This window comes from Carassius carassius, chromosome 35 (assembly GCF_963082965.1).
Source record: "Carassius carassius chromosome 35, fCarCar2.1, whole genome shotgun sequence".
NCBI classification, from domain to species: Eukaryota; Metazoa; Chordata; class Actinopteri; order Cypriniformes; family Cyprinidae; genus Carassius; species Carassius carassius.
The window spans coordinates 12,435,692-12,459,569 of NC_081789.1; the positions used below are offsets into that span (position 1 = coordinate 12,435,692).

General features: G+C 38.9%; 1 protein-coding gene across 4 annotated transcripts in view; it reads right to left on the bottom strand.

The window, feature by feature from the left end:
- Positions 1-23,368, bottom strand: part of LOC132115980 (disks large-associated protein 1-like) — a 142,078-nt gene extending 118,710 nt beyond the window's left edge. For 2 of the 4 annotated variants that reach the window (XM_059524456.1, XM_059524454.1), the window contains exon 1: positions 23,112-23,367. The gene's annotated coding sequence lies outside the window, so the exon portion shown is untranslated. Of the gene's footprint in view, positions 1-6,078; positions 6,353-23,111 lie in introns of those variants that run through there. The other 2 variants (XM_059524455.1, XM_059524457.1) reach the window with 2 other exon arrangements.
- Between the last annotated feature and the right edge of the window lie 510 nt (positions 23,369-23,878).

The window sequence follows — 23,878 nt, forward strand, 5'->3', positions numbered from 1 at the left end:
GGAGTCCTCTCTGGGCTTGGTGTCTGAATTAGTTTGAGCTGTAGTGGATTCAGGAGCTGGAGCCAACACTGAAGCAGACTCAGGGGCTGGAGCCGACACTGGAGCGGGCTCAGGGGCTGGAGCCAACACTGGAGGCTTATAATTTCTCCGCCTCCTCATGGTAGAGGATATGGGGACAATTGGCTCAGGAATGGGCTCTGGGCCGAAATAAAGGAATAGGCTCAGGAACATTACTCTCTAAAGCAGACTCAGGACCTGGCAGCCATGATTGGTAACGACATAGATGAAGAATTGGATGAAGTGGACCGACTCGGCTACAGGGCATAATACATGAATTCTTCAAGCGAGCTCGTGATAAGGTTCTTGGGCATTCTAGAGTACCCCAGATCATCTAAGCCTCCTCAAAACAAAGCTATCTGCTCTGATTCACCCATCGCGGAAGTTTTGGCAAGCTCTCTGAACTCCAAAACGAAGTCTACCATTGGCCAGCCATTCTGAATGAGGGAATATAGAGGATTTTCCATGGTTTTCCAATTCTCATTAAAATATGATGGTCTGGTCTTCTGTCAGCAGATATACAAGGGGGACACAGTGGTAAGTGTAAACAACAGCAGCTTTTATTGAACACTGGCAGGTAGAAAAAAACATGGAAAAGAGTCCAGCTGAGTATTTGGGGAGTAGCAAGGGTTAGAGGGTCTTATCTGAGTAACTGAGTCCTATTCCTTTTCCAGGGGATACCAGGGGAACGGTGAAGCATGGAGACGATGGAGCACTGGAGAATGTTTGCAGATGATCCGGAGGAGTAAAGGAAGAATGGTGCTGATGGGAACACTTGGAACGGAGCAGTGGAGTATCCTTAAGGTAAGTAACAACAAGTAAGGATTGCATAACTAACTGTGAGACCAGACAATGTGACAGCAAGGAGAATGCAAAGATATAGGGAGCTTGATTAGCGTTTACAGGTGCCCGGAATAAGGTCATGTAGCACATGGGGAAGGAAAATACAACAAAACAGGAACACAGTCCTGGGGTGTGACAGCATGCATGTATGCATATGTATGTATGTATGTATATTAGTTCGTTTTTTTTGTGCTTATATTGTATCAAGGATGCTGCTTATTAGACCTCCAACTCACTTGACTATGTTTTGCATACTATGTAGTACAGAAGTATGCATATTCAGTTGCAGGGACTGTCTTTATAAGCACACTGCAGATTTATTAAAATTTACTTGATTGATTGAACAATTATCCATATTTTAAGGCCCCCTTTCTCAAATCTTGCCCTGGAGCTAAACTCTGCAGGAAAGTCTCGAGGTACAGATTTGAGGATCCCTGTTTTAGGGTATGAGACGTAAAGGAATCATACACAAAGAGGAGATGGCACTAATAAAATGAAATTTACTGTAATTTAATTTAAATAAAAAATAATGAAGGAATATAAAGCAGAAAATCAGAGACAGGATATTAAAACCTGGATGAGCTCGAGAGCTTCCCATTCAGCTGGTCCCCACATGCTGAGGATTCTGGGTAAAGCTGCATTGCAGGCGCGAACATTGAACACAGAAAGAGTCACTTATCAGCAGAAGACGCTGACCTGAAAATGTCTCCCGCTGGTTTACAGCTCAGTCATCCCTTCTTTATAAACAAGATTACAAAATGGATTAACTGCTGTTGGTTAATCCATTCCAAGTGTGCCAATCGTCCTGGGATGCTTGTGCTGAAACCATCTCTTTCGAGCACTGTAGGCCGGTTAAGGGTGCTTCTAGGCAACAACCACACTCTCTTGAGCCTACAATCTGCTGTTATAAGTATAGCCTACATCATATTACTTTTAGCATCTTATCTACTCCCTCTCTCTCTAATTGAATCATTTATGTTGGATTGACTTTTGCAGAGAGGAAATGTAAGGAGACTGATGCGATTATCTCTTTAACACTTGCTGTGTAGGTATGAGCGTGTGTGTGTGTGTGTGTGTGTGTGTGTGTGTGTGTGTGTGTGTGTGTGTGTGTGTGTGTGTGTTTGTGTACAGTATCTGAAGGCTCATATGTTTTTCATGGCTGCTGACAGAGACGCATTGTTGCCCGAGGGGCAACTTTTCTCTGAAAGTAAACAAGTAAATAATAACAGATGAAAAAAGGAGGAAAAAAGTGCACTCAGAGGTACAGAGTCATCACTGCATAACTGCCACTCAAAGCAACAGTCAGTGTCAGCACCTGGAGAGAAACTGCCAACAGTATGCACTCTGGTCTGCATCTTTCGACTTTTGCACATGCCTTGATGTTTCATTTGTTACTTCAAGGAACCATAGCAATCTAATTTAATATGCCTTTTTGGTGTGTGTGTGTGTGTGTGTGTGTGTGTGTGTGTGTGTGTTTGAAATTCCAAGAAGATAATATATTGAAAAAAAAAAGCTTGTTTATTAATTCCATATATGCCTGACAAACAAAACACTGACTACTGCTGTAAAATTCTATATTTGTGATTAATCTTACACATTTAAATAGTAAATAAATGTGATACTGAAGACTGGAGTAATGGCTGCTGAAATAAGTTACATTTTAAAATAAATTTAAATACAAAACAGTTATTATAAATTAAATGACCTGAACAATGAACTGCACAATTTTACTGTTTTACTGTATTTCTGATCAAATAATTGCAGGCTGGGATAAAACAGAGAGAGACACAAACGGTTTGCGCAGTGACTTCACTCTGCAAGAATTTGCATGTGATGTGCATGTGATATGAATATGATCCTCCACACACAGGCATATACAGTCAGTTGCTGTGTGCATACACAAACATGTTTTGTCATCTACACAGCCAACAGAAGCTCTACTTGAATCATCATAGCCAACATCTGCATTGAGCCTGTGCATAACCGAGATCCATACATAATGTATGTAGTCCACACTACAATCGCTTCAAAAAGAAAAATGCACAATAGCTTGATGTTATCTTTTCTCTGATGTATACATACACAAAAGCGGACAGTGAGGACAGTGGGATGACAGCCATGTCTGATCTGTCAACTCTCAGTCTCTGAGGATGTTCTGCTAGCGTGTGTGTGATCAGATCATGATCCTCCAGCACTGAATCTTGTCAATGCCGGTTAATCACTCTGCCAAAAGATGCCTCACATACAGCGGGGTACAAAAAAAGAAAGAAAAGAAGACCACAGTGAAAACATTATTTAAACCTATAGAAATAAGCTACATTTTAAACAATTTAAAACAAATTAACATTACAATGTTTAATAAAATTATACATATTTAAGATTCTGCATTATTCTTAGGCCTCTAATCAAGTGAGCAAATTTGACAAGAATGTTTTAAACAGCATCTAATTCAAATCATGATGAATGTCATGCTTTCACACAAACTTATGAAGTTAATGCAGCTTTAATGTTGTTTTTTTGTTGTTGTTATTTAAACAGAAGGGGATGCGACAAATACCAAATTCTAATATTAATGTTCATTTTTTAATTTAGCAATTTTCACTCAATGATATTCTGAAAGTACAATTTGTAATGCATTTTCTATTTTAAACAATAAAAATGCAAAATAGATTCATTTTAACTAGAAGTCTCAGACTTTTGGACCCCACTGTAAAATATATGGTTCGCTGCTGTCCATGGTGCTGATTGAAAATATATACCCCTTTATATACGTACATGGAGTGTTGAGAGATAATGGGGATTTGAAAAAAAATAAAATAACCAACATTAACAAAAATGCCCCCAAATTCAAGATGATGAGGCAAAAAAATCCTCTGCACAAATAAGAAATTTATTGCGGTTGTCGTTATTCCAGTGAAACGTGAAATGGATGAAAACAGTTGAATACGGCATTACAGTTATAGTAGCTTTTTATGCATTGGTTGTAGCTTTGAATATTAATTAATCATACACAATCAGAAATGTTTTGATTCGTCACAGAAAACAAGTTTTTGAGTCTGCACACTCACTGACCAAATTATGAATATGCATATGTGAATCCTCCCATCACCATGAAACACAAAGGGCAGAAAAGAGTAAGTAAGAGATTGATTTTGCAGTGTAGACAGCTTCAATGATTATAACAGTGTATTTTGTCAAAGTGCAGAATTTTGAAAAGGATGGACAATTACAATTTCTGGGCCCTTGAAAAAGCATATGAGGTAGGGATATATATATACGCCTAAAGGGGATATGTGTATATATCCCTACCTCATATGCTTTTTTGTCTGCAATATAGTTACATATAAACCTATCTAATAATTCAGTTATTTAATAATTAATTCACTTGGCTTGAATTTCCATGGATACAAACACATCAACACAAATAGCAAAGATATTTGGAGCAAGTAAAAAATATTTGTGAAAGGAAACACATTTTTTGGTTAGTAATATGCATTACTGAGGACTTAATTTGGATAACTTTAAAAGGTGATTTTCTCAATATTTAGATTTTTTCCACCCTCAGATTCCAGATTTTCAGATAGTTGTCTCTAGTTGCTTCTATCCTAACAAACCATACATTTATTCAGCTTTCAGATGATTTTGAAAAATTGACACTTAAGACTTTTATTGTTGTCCAGGGTCACACATGTGTGTGTGTGTGTGTGTGTGTGTGTGTGTGTGTGTGTGTGTGTGTGTGTGTGTGTGTGTTTGTGTGTGTGTGTGTGTGTGTGCTCTCCATGATACAATATCATTTTCTTAAAATATGTACAATAATCTTGATAACAAATTCTCTGTTAAAAAACAAACAAAATAGAAAATGGTAATCCACATGCCCTCATTAAACAGATGACAGATTGGATAATGCACAAATGAATGCCAACTGTTGATGATTTCATTTCTCCTAATGTTTGGAAATTTAATTTCACTCTTTAGCAGCTCATTTGATAAGTGATGTTTGGAGTTGGCATCCAGGGGATTATGCGTTATTAGTTATCCATGTCAGTGTGTCAGAGACAGATCTGTAAAAGGGAAATGTCATCTGGCGGGATCGAGTGTGTGTTTGTGTATGCTGAGAAAAAGACAAATATGTCTGGCACATAACAGCAAACATGCAGCAGATTATAATTCATGTAACACATTTTCTTGAAAACGTAGAAACGAGTGTTAGTACAAAAAAAAAAACATTTTATACTCAATTACTTTCCCCAGTAATTTCCAGCTCCTCTCTTTTATCTGCCTCATTATAAAATGATAAATAATAAACTGTTCAGCAGTGAAGCAGTTCTCTAAACATAGATAAGTAGAAGTCTGACTCAATTAAGATCAAAAAACAGATGTGTTCCTGGATGTCCCTGAGCAGCACTTTGTGTTCTTTTTGTAGTGAAATAAATATTTGGCTATAAATATAAAATCCCATAGACTGACACTGAAGGGGGATATTAAGAGACTCACAGATGGACACATTTGAGCAAATAACTGACCAGAACAACCTAGCAATGGCAATGACTTAGCAACAACCCAAGTATTCCTAGCAACCATATAGCAACATGCTAAAACCACTCAAAATACCTATAACTGGAACATCATAGCAACTGCAAAGCAAAGTACCACAAAAAATCACAACAGGCAAGTAACCACAAACCCTAACATCATAGTGACAGGTTTAAAGGTCTGATCACACCAAGATGAATATTGATATGCAAACTGTCAGAATTATTAATAATTATTAACACCACAAAACAGGGTTTACATAGTTGAACCACATTTAGTTTGGGTTCCTTGCCACTGTCCCCATTGGATAGCTTAGTTGGGGTTTAAATTCTGTTATTCTGTTTATTCTGATTCTGTTATTTTCCTTTTTATTACTGTGAAATTTTGAACAAATCTACATATTGTATAAAGCCAAAGATTATTTGACTTTTAACTTGACATGGCAGCTTGAACTAATAAATCTAGTGCATGCTCACATAGATAAACGATTACACAACGAACGCATCTTGTGAAAACAGCCTTTTACTCTATGACTCAAAAATGGTCACAACTGTGTTGTAGTCCAGAGTGACTTCATTTCTTCATATATTTGCAATCAAGGGGTCTGTTGACTGGCTGGTGTGTGCAGAGGGCAGAGGCACTGACCTGCTGGGATGTGTGGAGTGCAGCGTGGTCCATGGCTGCTCTGAAAAACACACTGTGATATAGCCTTTACACTCGGACCTCCTGGCATTTCTGTATCTTAAGCCAACACACACACACAAGACATGCACACACTTAAACTTACATACGCTACTTAAGACAGAAAGATACAAGTGTAAACACATACACAATTGTAAATACAAATAAAAATATGCTCGCAACCACAGATAAAACTGCGACATTTATCCCGCGACACATGCAAAGTGTGAACATTTATGCACACACACATAACACAGCCATCTGTCAGACTCAAGTCCCCCCTGTGCTCTGGCTGTCATAGATATAATACAGTCTGCTGATTGGCTAAATCTGTTACCAAACCCATGATGAAACGCACACAAAAGCACAATAAATAACTTCCTTTTTCATAGGAAGTAGAGAAACTAGAACACTTGAGGAGGACGGGATAGATGACATTCATTGAAAAGGACATGACAGACATTCACATTAAACTTTCAAACCTCTATAAACCCGTTTTTCACCTGAGTGCCATTTCAATCTCTCTCTATTTCTCTGCGTCGTCTCCTTCCATCTGTTTCATGCGCTTCTAATCATTAATCTTCATCCAGCTTCCCAATCATTTTCCAGTTTGTGCCGTTTCCTCCAGAGTGCTGTTCAATAAGGCTCTGAAATTTGACCTCTTACATCACATTGGCACACAGGCTCTCATAGACACGGACTGATGGGTCCCTAATGCCCTGTTTTTGAATTAACACATTATTGCTTTGTAATAAGCCAGAGAAAGTCAGAGACAGCGGGACCTTCAAGAGTTAGACTAGGTCAATGCCGGCAAGTGCAGTAGAAATCACTCTAAGATGCTGATTTGCTGCTTGAGAAACAGTTTTATTATTATTATTATTATTATCAATGCTGAAAACAGTTTCTGCTGCTTCTTATTTTTGTAAAAGGAATCTGTTGTAATTTTATAAATGTCTTTAGTTTCGCTTTTGATAAATTCAGTGCTTCCACAAAACTTTAGAATGATAGTGTATATTAATTTAAATTCTGAATTGTGTCTTTTTTATTTCTTTACACAGAACTTAAGTCTAAAACTTACCTAAAAATTTAACATTGCTCTTTTGCTGCCTTGCAAGCTCTGGTATTTCCTTCAGGAAAAGCAGATTTTGATTTGGAACATAACCAAGTTTTTTTCTTTTCAAGACTTTGGCTTTTTATTTTCGGAAGTTGGAAATAGGCTGCCAAATTCAACAGAGTTTAGTCTTTGGCACATCAAGAAGCTGTGTTTACATGTTCCCATGCCATATGTTAACACTCTTCTTTGAGGGTGGAAACATTTGGTAGCCAAAAAAATCAAACAAAAACTAAACCCCACTGGTGTGACAGTTATAGTTTGATGGTGTGTGTGTGTGTGTGTGTGTGTGTGTGTGTGTGTGTGTGTGTGTGTGTGTGTGTGTGTGTGTGTGTGTGTGTGAGAGAGAGAGAGAGAGAGAGAGAGCGGGAGAGTGACAAAGCTACTGCAAAATTGACAGTGCTGCAGGTAATCCTCAGCAAACAGGAAGTAAGTAAATGTCAGCACAATTACACACACCTACACATTTACAAAATCAACAAACACTCAATGGGGATTTCAAACTGTGGTCACCAGGGGTCCACAGATCATTTTAACCAGAAAAAGTGAGAGGGAAAAAAATTTTTATATTCTATTAATAACCAAATTTACCAAACAGTAGGAATTGTTCAAGAACGAAATTATAAATTATAGTTTTAAACTAAAATATTGTAAAATGTTAATTTCTACTTAACAACATGCTTATATATATATATATATATATATATATATATATATATATATATATATATACACACAAAAATGTATGTGTGTGTGCATATATATATATATATATATATACGTGTGTGTGTGTGTGTGTGTGTGTGTGTGTGTGTGTGTGTATAGACACTACCAGTCAAAATTTTGAACCGTAAGATCTTTAATGTTTTAAAGAAGTCTCTTCTACTCACCAAACCTGCATTTATATGATCCATTTTTTTTGTAAGGGTGACTCATAAATCCAGAAGAACTAGTTCATACAGGTTCCTAGTTGATATAGCTGCTGTTCTCTTTTTTTCTCTGGTAATGCTAGAGTAAGTTGGTTTCATGGGGATGCTGGGACTACTCATGCTAGAACAGTCCATGTAAATGTCAGTATGCTATGCTTACAGTTTGAGTGGATCTATGTGTGTGCACACATGCACATTTATGTGTGTTCTGCAGGCTGTAAAATTAAATTTGTCAGACTCTTACTACCCCAGCATGTCATACATGTATACAAGTATACATCTACATCAGCACTTCTCACCCACCCCTCCTTAACATTTTTATTGCACGCTATTCAATCCACATGACAATCTTCTTAAACAAATGCAGTCTATAAGCGGCACTCTCTCTTCACTTTACTCTGACTATGGCATGAGTAACAGAAATGTTTAACATTTATATTCATTGTCTGTGTTAGATGGATAGACCTTCAAAAAAAACGGTTCTAAATGCCGCTTGTCCTGCTATCCACTGCTATAGAATGAATGGCGGCATTAGAGCTTCATCTGTGTGGGACTGTAAATCAAACTGGTTCTGAATGCCTGTAGCCAAAAAAGCACAAAGCCCTACAGATTTTGAGTGATGATGAGTAATACTGTATACTACTATTCTGTATAGTTACTGTACACATTCAAGTCTAAAAGGAATAGTGCATCCAAAATTCTGTTGTCAGTTAATAACCCTTGTGTTGTTCCAAACCTGTAAGATTTCCTCTTGAGGAAAGAGAAGATTTAGCAGAATGTCCATGCTGCCCTTTTCTATATAATGAAAGTGGATGGGGACTATAAAATATAGGAATACACAAAAAAATAATTCTGGTAGACACTGCTAAGTCAATAATTATTTTTATATTTAATAACCAATACATTTTTCATTATTTGTTTAAATAAAATCAACTCTTAAAATGGAAATCAATTATTTTATTGAATTATTAGAATTTGCCAAATCACAGCATTACAAGGTACAGTATGAAACATTGATATTCATTCATTTTTGCTAAAGATTCAACTACACTGTGTTTTTTGTTTTTTAAAAGAATAGATGACAGCAAAGGTAATTTACATGTAAAAATGTAGAAGGAGAAATGAGCATGAACAATTAAATATTCAATTTCATCCAATATGCACTATATTTAGTATAAAAAAGTCATACAAAAGCAGACTAAAACAGAATGAAGTATCTTTTAAGGGAAAAACTATAAATAGTTTTACATGTACCTATTTATACACTATATAAATAACTCACTTTCAGAGAAGAAAATCATACAGGTTTCTTAATACATGATAGAGAATAAATAATAACAGAATTTTCTTTTTTGGGTAAGCTATCCATTTAAGTCTGCTCTGTGCTTACCGTCTTTATCTCTGTCACTTTTTTTCTTCACTGTCCCTCTTTCACTCTTTCTCTCTGACCAACAGACCAAGTCTATCAGTAACAAGGTATGAAGCCAATTTTGTTTCTTCACAAGGGAATTCTGATAAAAACAGGATAGAGAAAGGGACATAAAGGTAGATCAGGGGGTCCTTATAAACATCACATCATGAGGTAAGCCTCTTTTATCAGTATTAGTGTAACGCCACGCCAGCACAGGGAGCCCTCACCGGAGTATTGACTGTTCACCACTCCCTCTGCTTCTACAGTCATTTCCTGTTTGGAACTATTTAACATGTGCTAGCATGTCACTTCACTGCGAAGTATTGCCAGTTAACCTGCCTTACCAAGCGTTTTCTTTGCGAGTATTCTGACTGCCTGTTTGATCACGATTCTGCCTGTTATCTCGTTCACGTCTCTTGGATTGCCCCTTTGGATATATTGCTTGATTGGACTGATGTTTGTGTTTGACCTGTTCACCTGCCTACTCGTCTCTGCCTACTGGATAACCCCTGTGTATGTTGAAAGATCGGACTGCCCTTACGGTACTGACACATTGCCTGGTAACACGACTCTGTTTGTACGATCTTCCTTTAATAAACTCCTGCAAATTAATTCACATTTTGCCTCAGCCTCTTCGTTACAGAATACTTCGCCTCAACTGAATCCAGCAGAAGTTTCTAACATGCCACCGGCGTTCGCTTATGAAAGTGAAGTCTTAAAGGAGTACCAAGATCAGTTGAGTAAACTTCAAGCAGTCAACGAGCACTTGACGAGCTACATCCAGTTGCTTCCATCAACCATGCCTAGAGCGGTGAGCTTTGCACTACCCGATAAATTTGATGGTTCAGCTGATAGATGTTCGTCAGGTGAAGATTTATTTCGACAATCAGGAAGACAAACTTAATTCTGACGAAAAGAAATGTGCCGTCATGATGTCTTTATTGTCTGGGAAGGCGATCGAATGGGCTGCAGCCGTTTGGGATACTGACATGAGATTCAGACGATCTCTGATTCAGATCTCTGCAAAATTTTTGAGATTTCCTTTTTTCAGAGTTTCAAATTTGTCAGTGTTCTCCCACTGTATTAGTTTGTTTTCCAGGTTTGAAACCTTGTAAATGGTGATCTGAAAACTGGTGTGCGAATTTGTGATAAAAAAAAATAGAAACTCTGAAAACGGAGCTTTGCAGGCTTGCAAAAGTGGTAAAAAAAAAAACTCTCTTCAAACATAATTTTGTTTTTGAGTTTTCCTTCTTCAGAAGTGCAACACTCTTTTTAATGGTGTTGTGCAATTTTTTTTCAGAGTTAGTGGCTACTGGCAATTGTATGGTGAATTCCAGCGACAAGTCGGTAAACTTTTTTTAAATTTTAGGACCGTTTATTTTGCGTATCCTGTGCGCTTTTGTCATTGGCGGAGCAGTCGGTCAATCCCACCTTTCCAGTAAATACTACTTGTGATTGGACTTTACATCAGCAGACCGCAAAGCATTGGCCGAGAGCAGAAGGCCCTCCCTCCAGGCTTTTTTTTTTTTAGTTGCAAGGTTGCGAAGCTTCATTTTCGCTCCGTCTGAGTTTCGGAGTTACAGAGCAGAGCTGCGTGGCAACGCTGCCACAAATTACGTGAGTCACAAGCTCACAACTGTGTGGGCGTATCTCCGCAAAGTGGGTGTTGTAAACTCGGCTCTGAAAAAATTGTCTGCAATAGGAGTGCAAATGTAATAAGTTTCGCCCTTTCGAACCTCAGTTTTCAGAGTTTCAAAACTGTTTTTCACCTATTCGCACACCAGTTTTCAGATCACTATTTACAAGGTTTCAAATCTTGAAAACAAACTATACACTGGGAGATCAGTGACAAATTCGAAAAAATTATTGCACAACACCATTAAAAAGAGTGTTGCACTTCTGAACAAGGAAAACTCAAAAACAAAATTATGTTTGCAGAGATGTAATTTTTTTTTACCACTTTGTAAGCCTGCAAAACTCTGTTTTCAGAGTTTCAAAACTTATTTTCACACATTCGCACACCAGTTTTCAGATCACCATTTACAAGGTTTCAAACCTGGAAAACAAACTAATACAGTGGGAGAACACTGACAAATTTGAAACTCTGAAAAATTCTTTGCGCAACATCGTACATTTTTTTTTTTCAGCTCTGAAGAAGGAAATCTCAAAAACAACAATGTTTGCAGAGATATTTTTATTTTTTTACATTTTGCAAGCTTGCAAATCTTATTTTTCGATCTTGCAAAACTTTTTTTTGTAAGATTTAGAGTTTTCGAACATTTAGTTTCAACCTTTCAGAACTTTATTTTCAGTTTTAAATCATGGCAGGATTTAAATCCCATAGGTGGAATGATGTTTCGCTAAAAGCCGTATTCCAGAGAAGCCTCAACACGGATCTCCAGGCAGAGCTCGTATGTAAAGGAGAAAATTAATTGTTTACTGACTTCGTCACGCTTGCAATCAAGATGGATAATTTGATGAGACAGACTCCGTGAGGAAGGTATGTGAAGGAGATACCGCCTGTTATCCTGACTGTAATTAAAACGCCCGAAGAACCCATGCAAGTCAACATTTTGGTAAATATGGAACACTTGTCGATCCCAAATAACCAATCCTTCAAACTTCCTCTTACCTTAAAAACTGAAGAACTGTCCATCTCATTGACAGCAATGATCAACTACGGAGCAGCATTAAATCTCATTCATGAAGATATCGTCAAGAAGTATAACTTACCTGTCCAACCATGTAACCCACCCATTAAGATCAAGGCCATCAACGACACAGCAATCGAAACTGGCATAATTCAACAAACTTAGACTTTTCACCAGGAGTCCATATCTTTCTATGTTGTTAATTCTCCTAAGCACTAAGTCATCCTCGGATTCCCATGGCTGTCCATACACGACCCTGTCCTGTCCTGGCATCAGGGTGAGTTGACCAAGTGGTAAGCTTTCTGTGAAAATAACTGTTTCTCGTCAGTGCCCCAGCCTTGCTGTATCACTAGTGTTGAAAGCCCTTCAAGCACCAAGACTGTCAATATTCCCCCGTTACGATGACCTAGCAGAGGTATTTAGCAAAACTAAGGCAACACAACTACCACCTCATCGTCCCTGGGACTGTAATATTGATTTACTGCCCAATGCCATGCCTCCCAAGAGTCATGTATATCCCCTGTCTCGTACAGAATCCCAGGCCATGGAGGATTATATTGAGGAGGCCCTAAGTTCTGGACTCATCCGACCTTCCACTTCTCCAGCTGCAGCAGAAAAGGATGGAGGACTCAGGCCCTGTATTGATTATCGGGGATTAAACAACGTCACAATAAAATTCCGCTACCCTTTACCATTGGTCCCTTCAGCTTTGGAACAGCTCCGTGAAGCAAGGATTTACACCAAATTAGACTTACGAAGTGCATACAACCTCATTCGCATCAAGGAGGGCGACGAGTGGAAGACTGCCTTCCTCACCACTAGAGGGCACTATGAGTATCAGGTCATGCTGTATGGACTTGCCAACGCACCTGCTGTCTTCCAGTCTTTCATAAACGAGATCTTCCGGGACCTGCTTAACCAGTATGTAATTGCTTACATTGATGACATTCTCATCTACTCCAAGTCTGAGGCAGAACACGTTAACCATGTCAAGACTGTCCTCACTCGGCTCCTGAAAAATCACCTGTACGTCAAGGCAGAGAAATGTGAGTTTCACGTCGAGCAGACATCATTCCTGGGTGGAGTGAGGAGGCTAGTCAAGCATTCAATGTCTTAAAAGTTAAATTTACCACGGCTCCTATCCTCAAGCATCCAACTTACCATTCATCGTGGAAGTAGATGCCTCGGACTCAGGCATTGGGGCCGTACTCTCTCAGCGCCATGGTCAACCGGGTAAACTGTACCCTTGTGCTTTATTTTCCAGGAAGTTAACGGCAGCCGAACAAAACTATGATGTAGGGAATAAAGAACTCCTGTCTATGAAAGCAGTACATTAAAGGTGCAAAATGACTCAACCCTCGCCAAGCTCGATGGTCCCTCTTCTTCACTCGCTTCCAATTCTCAGTTGGACTTATCGCCCAGGAAGTAAAAACAGTAAGGCAGATGCTCTATCCAGGGAGTATGATCTCCTCATTGACAACAAAACCCCAGAATACATTCTTCCCCCATCAGTAATCATTGCCCCAATTACTTGGGATATCATGGAGGAGATTCAACGGGAACAGATCCAAGATCCAGCTCCTACCAACTGCCCTCCTAACCTCCATTACGTTCCACAAAGTCTGCGCCCCAGAGTCATTCAGTGGGTCCACTCCTCAGTCAGCTCCGGCCACCCAGGTATCTCTCGCACTCTACACCTGGTACGTAACTCATTCTGGTGGCCTTCAATGTCCAAGGACGTCACTAATCACGTCAAAGCTTGTCAGATTTGTGCTCAATCTAAGACCCCCAAGGAATTACCCTCTGGACTCCTACAACCTCTGCCCATTCCACAACGTCCCTGGTCTCATCTCTCAATAGACTTTGTTACCGATTTACCGCTGTCCCAGGGTTTCACGACAATCCTTGTTATCATTGACAGATTCTCCAAGTCCTGCCGGTTAGTCCCCTTGAAAGGAGTCCCCACCGCCATGGAGACGGCACAGGCTATGTTCCACCACGTGTTAAGGAATTATGGAATCCCGGAGGATATAGTCAGTGACAGAGGTACCCAGTTTGCATCCCAAGTATGGAGAGCTTTCTGCAAACAGCTGGATATACACGTCAGTCTCACTTCTGGTTATTATCCCCAAGCCAATGGTCAGATGGAACGCTTGAATCAGGAACTAGGCAGATACCTACGGTCCTATTGCAGCAGAGAACAGCATTGATGGTCAGAATTCCTCCCCTGGGCAGAGTATGCACAGAACTCACTGACTCATTCGTCAACAGGCCTAACCCCTTTCCAGTGTGTCCTTGGATACCCACCTCCTATGTTCCCGTGGTCTGGCGAACCATCATCAGTCCCCGCTGTGGATGACTGGAGTCGTCGTAGCGAGAGGGTGTGGGACAGTGCTCACCTCCGCCTACAACGAGCTGTCAGAGTACAGGAACTCCAGGCTAACAAGCAACGTCGACCACATCCATCCTACCAACCAGGACAACGGGTCTGGCTCTCAACACGGGATCTCAAGTTGCGGCTACCAAGCAGGAAGCTCAGTCCAAGGTACGTTGGCCCTTTCAAAATTCTACGAAGAATCAATGAAGTCACGTACCAATTAGAGCTTCCTGCTAACTACCGTATCTCTCCCTCCTTCCATGTCTCACTGCTGAAACCGGTCCACACGGATACTGACCCCAATCATGAGGCTCAAGAGCCACCACCGCCACTGGACATTGATGGAGCACCGGCCTACATGGTCAAGGAATTACTGGACTCGAGAAGGAGAGGGGGTCAGCTCCAATATTTTGTGGACTGGGAGGGCTATGGACCTGAGGAGAGGTCATGGGTAGCCGCCAGCGAGATTCTGGATCTGTCTCTCACAGAGGACTTCCATCGAGCCAGACCCGATCTACCAGCGCAACGATCATGGGGACGTACGCGCCGAGTGCCAGGAGGCACTCCTAGGAAGGGGGATTCTGTAACGCCACACCAACCCAACAGAGGGAGCCCTCATCGGAGTATTGACTGTTCACCACTCCCTCTGCTTCTACAGTCATTTCCTGTTTGGAACTATTTAACATGTGCTAGCATGTCACTTCACTGCGAAGTATTGCCAGTTAACCTGCCTTACCAAGCGTTTTCCTTGTGAGTATTCTGACTGCCTGTTTGATCACGATTCTGCTTGTTATCTCGTTCACGTCTCTTGGATTGCCCCTTTGGATATATTGCTTGATTGGACTGATGTTTGTGTTTGACCTGTTCGCCTGCCTACTCGTCTCTGCCTACTGGATAACCCCTGTGTATGTTGAAAGATCGGACTGCCCTTACGGTACTTACACATTGCCTGGTAACACGACTCTGTTTGTACGATCTTCCTTTAATAAACTCCTGCAAATGGATTCACATTCTTCCTCAGCCTCTTCGTTACAATTAGGTACAAAGTATCTGTGTTTCACAGCTGAGTAACCACACTAAAACACAAGCCATGTTGCTTTTAAAAAAACAACAGGTATATGTTTTCATTATTAGCAGAGTTTGCCAGGTCACACATTTTTGTATTTATTTTACTTGTACTTATTTAACATGCATGTAAATAGTGTATGTGTGTAGTGTTGAGCTTGGACAGATCTGTCACACAATGCCACTTCCCCTCCTCTTACAGCTTGTCTTGTGCAGATTATCCTTGCTCACGACCGCTTACACAAATCTCTGTCCTGTGTGTGTGTGTGTGTGTGTGTGTGTTGGGGGGTGGAAATGAGTGCTGCACAAATATCACAAACCAAAACATGGATGTCGGGAAAGTTAGATGACAATGACCTCATCAACACTGGAACAATTAAAAAAAGACTGCCTCCCTATTTTGCCTTATTAGGAATGAATTCAAAATTTAAAAACAAATATTTGATGTTCTGCACCAAATGGCACAATTTTCCAGCAAACATGCATTTAAATGAATTTACAGCTGTCTCTCTTTAGATTTATTGAAAATATAAAATGTTTTCCCTACACAAGAAAACTGCAGGGAAAAAAGCCCCACAGTCTGTTGTAACTTGAAAAACTCACAAGATCACTTCAGTCAAGCCTTCCTAAGGGTGTTTATTAGCGGTTTTGTAATAAAGTTTTTGCAAGTTAGAGTGTGGGGATTTCTTTTAAAGTTTTCTTCTAAGGCCTGCAGAAAGTCCTTGACTGAAAGCTTTTTGCAATAAAGTTGTGGCTAGGCCGGATTCATGAAAATCTTAAGGAACAAGTTAAGAAGTTCTTATTCTGAGTTCTTAAATTTCCAAATTCTAAGTCTGTAAGAACATTCTAAAGTGCAATTCTTGGTAAGTTGGAATACAAAACATTCTTAAATGTATTATTAAATAAAAAAAAAGGGGTCATTTTTAAGTTTCTTGAATCTGGCCCCAGGTACTTTTTGTATACACCTCCAATTTTGGCTGTTCTTTAAAAACATTTAATAACATTTCTTCATATAAAAATTCTTAAAAACTGGTCAATGCAGGAGAGCTGAACAAGAGTTATGTCATATATAAAATACGTTGCTTTTGACCTGTATCTTTTGTTTCTGCCCTGCTTCAAACATAACTTGTTGTCATGTTCCTCTCTAAGAGTTAAATGAATTAAGTGCCTGCGGTTCTACCAGGGCTACAGAAGAACAAGTCAGGGAAGAGAACCTCCACTTCATCAATTATTCAATGTTCTTTTTTCATAAATCTCACATGAACTGTACTTTCCTACTTACAGAGAAAAATACCTTAAGAGGTTCTGGGAATTAGTGGGACATCAACCCACAAAGCGACAGAGCGGCACCACTTTTTAAAGATGCAAATGAACATCAATGCACAACTTGACAATACTGTCTTGTTCTCTCTCTCATATCCACATAAAAGCTGAGCTAAGGCGAGCAGACACTGCTGACTGTTCAGCTGGACTGAAATATCTTCTCAGCTCATCAGCATTTGTATGTCATCATTAATATGCTGTCACTTCCTTCTTTCCTCTTATTGAATAATGCTGCCTTTTTGCATGGGAGATGCCTGGTTTTCTGACACACTCGTGGTCATACTTTTGTGGCTGACTTTATGTGTGTATGGGTGTGTTTGAGTGCACAATAGGCTATATTAAAGATTAATGGCTTAAATATATGACTGTAAGTCAACTAGAAAAATCGCCCTAACAGGTACAGTACTACATGCAAACTCAAACAGTAGGCCTAAGTAATGAAATCGATGTTCATTCAGTGAAGGATTCATCAAGACTGACTCTAATTTACGGGTTTGTGAGTTTTCTGAATGATTAAAAAGAACAGTATTCTGTTATATCTTCTATATGTATGTACAGTATGTTTTTGCATGCAGCCCACAAGGCCAACTCAATATGTGCTGCCTTCCCATTATTCTACAGTATACATTGTATTTTTTTCCATCTCATCACATTTAATTCAGACAGCAAAATCAGATTCAAAACTCAAGTAAAATATGGTTTTCTTTTGCACGCTGCTGCTGAAGATCTATGCATGCAAATATAAAGATTTATATGTTTTATTAAGAATTAAGGACTTAATGAGTCCTGAGACAAAGCTTTGCACGGTATGACATTTTATTATTTTCAAAGTTTCTCTCTCGCTCTCTCTTGCTGTGTTTGATTGTATATGTGTTACAGTAGTCACAGATCAGGGCTGTGAGGCTGCCGAGTCATGCCAGATAATTTCAAAGAAGGCTGCCTTGTAGTCACGTGTCTGTGTGTAAAATCACATTCATTAGCACCCAGTGAGTCCACTGAAGTGAAATGATGGCAGTGCATGTATGTCTTCTCCAAGTTATTCCTGTCTGTTTAAATTCCCTCACACACCATGCTTTACACACACATAGTAAATATAACCACTGGCTTGCTTAAAGGATGAAGTGCATGCTCAATGATGCTGACAGTTGAAGATGAAGATGAATATAAAACACACACGCATCAGCTTTTATGTTCTAGACACAATGTTCAAAATCTCAGCAATTAACATTAGCATTGTTTACAATAACAACAATACAGACAATTAATAGATTGTAAAAGTAAAAGATAATCATGTCATGGTCATAAACCTACCATTTCAAATATATACGCTTCACTGCTCTGACATTTAAATGTCCCTACAAATGTACACCATGTGGGTCGCTCACATCATCACGTGTTCTATACTCTCCAGGCCACATGTCCAACAAAACTAGTCTACATTTATTTTAAGTTTAGCAATGTCGGTTTGTCAGTTACTTGGTTTCTATTTCTGTTTGCTGGATAGCTTCGCCCACAGTGAGATCTCATTGGTCCAAAATTCTGCTCCATATAGCTGAATGTTAAACATTGAATATGTTCTTGTTGTGTTATTTCACTTAGCATCTTCACCTTTATTGTACATAATATTCTTGCTAGTATGCTTTTATGTCAGGTGTGTCCAAAATTAGTCATGGAGGATCACTGTCCTGAATTTAGCTCCAATTTTCCCTAATCTTCCCTAATCTAAAGTGTTACCCAAACCTCATTTCCATTCATACAGATTGATTTCACATTGCATTATTTTCTTTAAACATACAATTGCAGTGAATGCTTTTAAGGTGCCATGTTAAGTTAAAAGCCATTAAACTTTTAATATAAAGTTTTAGTTGTTTAGTTAGTTGAAAAATACTTGCCTATACAAACATTGTTTTTTTTTAATTATTTTAACATTTGGTAAAACTTTATTGTAGTGTGTTCTTGTTCTACATTTTAGATGTACCTACTATTATAATAACAAAAGATTATACATAATTACATGCAAGTACACCTAAGCCAAAACCTAACCCTAACTAATAACAATAAGTACATGTAGTTAATTTTTTACAAAATACTAAATTATTAATAAAAAAAATACACAGAAATATAAAAAATATTGTTATAATATTAAATCAAGAGGTCGTATGAACAAATATTTGTAATGTTACTTTTATTATTTGAAGATGAAGATCCATACTGTCCCATTTCTTCCTGCTCAGCACTTAAGCATGTTTAAACATTTCCATTAAAAGACTCATTTTAAAAACTGGTAAAACGTTTTATCATGTCAGTGCATTTTCTTCTTCTATCAATTAAACAAAACAAAAACTAGTCTCCCAAATGTAATTTTTTTGGTTCTTACAGGGTTCTGGAACCCCGACCCCCCCTTAATAAGAATGCTTCTGCATCACATGCATACTGATTTTGTTCCTCCTCTTTCTCCTATATCATTTTCCATCACCTTTCACTTTCCTGTCTAATAAAAGTCTAAAACGGTTGATCCTAATTCCCATCAGTGAGTTCTTAGCCTCAGCATTCAAAGCCTCACTTGTCCTTTATTACACCATTTCCAAATTCTCCTCCATCATTCTGAAATAAGAGACTGATGGCTGCTCAGATGGCCTCCCTTGGGCAGCAGAAGAGAACACTGAAGGAAAAATGGATGTGGGAAGGCTGAGAGAGGATCCCGGCTGCCAGTGTCTTCATGGCTCCAGAGCTCAGCTGCAGGGCCCTACAAAACTGAATTGTATTTCTCAGCTGTGATAAAGGGCTCTAAACTTCTGATTTGATACTGTGCTGAAATGGATGATTAGTGCATGAATTTACCACCCAATAGGCATGAAGTACACACTTCTGATAAAGGGCTTGACATCTTATTTGAAGTACACACTGCAGCGTAAAGGAGCTCGAATGAGATCTGCCCTAAGGCAGGGGCTACGCAGCGACTAAAGTACAGTAAAGGCTGTCAGTGTAGCCGCAGGCTCTGTGAAGATGAAGAACAATCACAAGGCACAAGACTACACACACTGTTACATTTATTCAATACTACACTTAAAAAAAAAAAAGTTGCAAATAAAGATTACAGGTGGACTTTTTACTTTAAGAAACTATTTACTATTTCAGTCAATCCAATTATTCATGTTTAATTCAATGTGACAATTTCTTTGTAATTATTTGTTAAATGTACAAGCAATTCAGAGAGTCTCATTACTGCCAAGTGCCACAGAGATGCACCAATCAGTAAAACATTCATTATTGATGGCCATGCCTGCAGGCAACCAGCTGAACGCTCAGATAGACAGATAGAGAGACAGCCGGACAGGCAGATAGATACTGTAGATAGATGTACCTACATAGATAGACCCCCCCCCACACACACACACACACACACATGTACATTTATGAAAGAAAAAAAAGGATTAATTTACTCAAGCAGATGGCCATTCATGTGGTGCATTACAAATAATAAACAAATGAAATATTTAAAGGGTTAGTTTACCGGAGAATGAAAATTCGTCCATCCTCTGCTCACTCTCGAGGCATCCTAGGTGTATGTGACTTTCCTCTTTCAGGATAATCCAACCGAAGTTATATTAAAAAATGTCCTTGCTCTTCCAAGCCTTTCAATGGGGCTAAGCGATTGTTTGCTGTCAACTGTTCAGAAGACGTGAAATAAAGTGCACTCATCTGTAATAAAACATCCCTCACACGGCTCCGGGGCGTGAATAAAGGCCTCCTGTAGCGAATCCATGTACTTTTGTAAGATAAATATCCAGATTTCAAACATAATAAATACTTTTTTTTCTAACATCTGCTGACTGTTGGGAACTGGAAGACGTGCAGGCGGATGTTGTAGTTCATCAGTGCTCCGTGGTTAGTGACGAGTGCGGAAAGAGAACAAAACAAACGCTGGTCACGAATTAGAAGCACAAAAAGAGGTTTGTAAAGAAAAACGTCGGAGGATTTCGAAATAAGCCAAGAGGAGACTGGTTTTCCTTTGCTAAAGTAAGGAAACTCTGTTTCCTTTGCTCCTACATTTCCTAGAGGTGCGCACATGACGCATACATCTTCCGGTTCCCAACATTCAGCAAAAGTGAGAAAAAAAGCGTTTAATACATTTGAAATCTGGATGATTATCTTACAAAAATGCATGGATTCACTACAGAGGGCCTTTATTCACCCCCCGAAACCATGTGAGGGATGTTTTAATACAGATGTGCGCACATTATTTCACGTCTTCTGAACTGTTGACAACAAACACCCGCTTACCCTCATTGAAAGGCTTGGACGCGCAAGGACAATTTTTTATATAACTTTGATTGGATTATTATGAAAGAGGAAAGTCACATACATCTAGGATGCCTCGAGGGTGAGCAGAAGATGGACGAATCTTCATTCTCGAGTGAACTTACCCTTTAAGCATTTTTCAGTATGAAGTATAAGTCAGTTCTATAGAGCTGAACTGGCCACCTATTACCACTCATACTGAATAAGAGGGGAAATATTTGATTAATGCTCAGTGTGTTTTGGCTGACAGATGAAGTGATGAGGAGAAAGAGTGTGACAGTCAGCCTGGCAGCTACAGATATGCAAGCAGCCTAATAATGAAGAATATGCAGCAGTGTGGACCGAGGACGTAGAAGAATCTCTCTCTCGTACACAAACACACACAGCTCTATGATTTGAATAAAATGACTGTTGAGTATAAATAGGTACCTAATGTAAGGGAGCAGCCAACAGTCTCCATTAGGAAAAGACTTAGATGTCTATGTCTATTTAGACTAAATGTCTTAATAAAAATGTACAAATGCAAAATGATTTGTGTGAGGGTCATGTTTAGGGTTAGGTCATAAAAAATAAATATTGTTGCTGGAAACAATGAAACGCTTTTTTGTCAACCTGTCACATATTTTATTTATTAACTTCTTCATTTTCTTTTTTTGACTTCCATTTCTATTACAAAGTAGAATCTTAATAATGAACCATCCATACTGAATACACATAATAATAAGAAATGAAACCAATGAAATCTTAAACATAAAAATTTATTCTTAAATCCACACATTTATAGAGCTAAAATCGTATTCCAGACTCAAAGACGTTTCACTAAGAACATGCCACATACTTCATTAATACTTTATGTGTGTGTGTGTGTGTGTGTGTATTTTATATTATATATAAATAAACTCATGGGAGTTTTAGATTTTTGGTCACAAAGAATATTTTGCCTCAAAAATTATATTGTATCATTAATACATTGACTTGTTAAATACAAATATTCTCTTTAAATATAAGGTCACTCATTCATTATATAAAAAAGAAATGTACATGAAAAATGTCATGCATTTTTATACATATACATATTTATTTAATAGTAGGATATGGTAATGTAAACAGGTTTTTAATACAGGGTTTTTATCTATTAATTTTCCTATAGTTACAAACATTGTTTTACAGTGAGTGTTGCACTAAGATGTGTCAATATAAAACGAAAGGATTACAGAACACAAGCAGTTCTATGTACTTCACCTTCACGTAAACCTTTCCGCGCGGCTGTCATGCAGTTACACCACATGACGTCATAACTGCATGAGTCCTATACAATTAATGAAAACAAAGAGAACGATTTATTTATTATGACGCGTTTTGCCTTTGCACTTGCATTTAATGGCGCGTAATAACTTCTCCGTTTCCACATCCCTATATCTTTAATCTCCAAAAGCGTAGACATATAAAACACTTTAAAGTCAATCTGTGTAACACACATTACACTCATAAGGTTCTCCCGTTCTACTTCTAAAATTCAACGATGAGACTGAAACAGTCTCACAATCAACAGTTCACTGACGCTCCTTATGGTCACTTGAGTACGGTCCAAATTCCCCGCAGCCGTAGGATCGATTGCAGTGACATGTTGAGAATTAAACCGATTCCCACCAGATAAAACAGTGAGAGATGAGAAAATAACACATAATGACACCACTGACACATGCTTTCATCTACGCACTGGAAATCATCGTTGTAGCCTGCGTCCAAACCAGTGCGCGAGCTGAGCAACGTACACACACCGCTTCCAACATGAAACTAAGCTGTCAATTACATGCACGCTCCTTACCTCGAGAGTTTCACCGCGCAGAAAAATACAGTACTTTCGGGAAAACAGCTTGTTAAAAACATTAAATCCGTGAGCGTGCAGGTTGAGTGGATCTCAGCGGTGGACTCTGATGGGGTCTCGCAGTACTGTGAACGGAATTAAAGCCCGGGCTGCGGTGGATAGGAGGTCCCCCTACTATGGCGAGTGGTTCGTGCCACGGATTACCTGCTGAAGGAGACAATCGTGTACTTTTAATGTGTGAGACACGTGACAGACACGTGATAAGTACGTCGCCTCAACAGAGCGACGCTGCATTAGACAGTAATAAAGATGAACACGTTTATTTATAATCCAGTAATATAATAAGTAATATCTTAAAGGGGTCATATGATACGATTTAAATTTTTCCTCTCTCTTTGGAGTGTTACAAGCTCTCTGTGAATAAAGAAGATCTGTAAAGTTGCAAAGACTAAAGTCTCAAATCCACTCCCACAGCTCATTCTAACGCCCTCACCTGTCTACTTCACAATGTGGGAAGATTTGCATAACACCACCCAAATGTTGCAAAGAAAGGAGGTGTAACTTTGATTCTTGCTGTAGTATTGTTGCTGTCTCCGCTACTGTTGTGGAGATGCTGTGTGTTTCATTGTGAAAGCGAAAATCCTTTGCAAGGACAGTCTGGCGCATCCGGTAAGTGTGTTTTTTTATATTTAAAGAATTTGCCACTGATGATTCAAGTGCGAGTTTTGAGCAGTGTAGAGTGCTTGTTGTTTGTCGTTTCTCCAGAC